A 1,507-nucleotide genomic window follows, 5' to 3' on the forward strand; every position below is an offset into this window, starting at 1 on the left:
CCACATTTGCTTATGCACCCATTTGTCTTCAGTGATCCATTCGACACCTTGTGATCACACCGGTTGATATGTTGTTCCACGTGGGCTTTGTTGCTTCTGAGCTAGATGGCCGCTTGTTTACCTAAAAATTGTTTATTTTTTAACAACCTTGTTGACATACAATTCACATCTCCTGCATGTTTCCAGTTCAATCCCTCTCATAGGAATTATGAAACCATCGTGACATTCGAGTCCAGGCCATTTCTTCTTTTTTGCGCTCATTGCCAGCCTTCCCTGCCATGTCCCTTTGAAGCGGCTGATCAAGTTGCTGTTTCTACAGGCTTACCAAATCTGGGTCTCATACACAAAAAACCATACAAAATCACACAAAGAGCTCAACAATGAGGACACAAGGAAAAAACTAACATTGATAATGAAGCAGAAATATTAAAAATTGGAGTTGTTGTACTATGAGGCAAGAGGGAGAGGCATGCTAGGTGTCACATTTTGATCTACCCGCAATTGCAGTCATCCGCCCTACAATGTACTCTGTCTGGTAGAAGAGCTTTTCCTTCTTTGGTGCATAGTCAGAGGAGACTCACTCAAGGCAGAATCCACATGGGGAACCCTGTGAAAGGTTCCGGGCTTTAACTATCATTCACAGCCTTTTGAAAACCTTTGGGTTTGGAGCTTCTTCTTTACAATCCTTGGGTCACACATACTGGTGTGCTTTTGCTGAATGGACTTATTTGATGCCTCATTTAGGCTGCTTTTTTTAAGCCAAGCCTTTAGGATCTCAGATGCTGTTCTTTCTGATAGCCGGGCACCGTCTGCTTTCTTCACCACAATTTGCTACCGCATCCACGTCTTTAGCGATCACTTCATGGAGGTAGATATTGAGCAGGGTCATGTCATGAAAACCGATTGTTCTTAGATTGGGGCTACAATGAAGTACAAGCTCAAAATCCCTTCATGTATCTATGGTTTATGTATGTCCCAGGTTCGCTTTAAATACTTCATTATTATTTTATTGAAGGACATTATAAATTATCCCCATGGGGCATATGGTAGTTCCACGGATATTGCCATTCATTTAGCCACTAGTGTAGAATTTGAAACACTGTCAGAAAAAAGACAGTATCCATGCAGAGGACAGATTTTTAGACGAAAATACATGGATTGTTGAATGGCCCATTTTTGTGCCGCATCAAGGTTAGTGGTCACTGCTGTTTACTATAGAAATGGAGACTGGCCAGGGTGCAGTATAGCACCAGTGAAGCATACAGCTTTCCTCTAATTCCTTAATGCTTCCCCACACCTCCACTATTATGACCCCAATTCTACCTTATACATCCAGCTAGAACAGAGCATGTACATGGGGTTACAGATAAGAGCTGGAAACACAGGGAATCCAGGACAGATAAACCCCTCAGGACCAATAATGAGAGTAGCAATACCAAGAGGGTAGGGGGTAGGTGGGGGGAAGAAAGGGGAAACCAATCACAATGATCTATATATAACCCCCCCC

The 1,507-nt window shown here is 42.7% G+C and overlaps 1 pseudogene; it reads right to left on the reverse strand.

Annotated features, from left to right (window-relative positions):
- Positions 1–889, reverse strand: part of LOC101649681 — a 4,224-nt pseudogene extending 3,335 nt beyond the window's left edge.
- Between the last annotated feature and the right edge of the window lie 618 nt (positions 890–1,507).

The sequence above is a fragment of the Echinops telfairi genome, unplaced genomic scaffold, assembly GCF_000313985.2.
Source record: "Echinops telfairi isolate 266 unplaced genomic scaffold, ASM31398v2 ScPeMD7_7424;HRSCAF=8462, whole genome shotgun sequence".
Classification (NCBI taxonomy): Eukaryota; Metazoa; Chordata; class Mammalia; order Afrosoricida; family Tenrecidae; genus Echinops; species Echinops telfairi.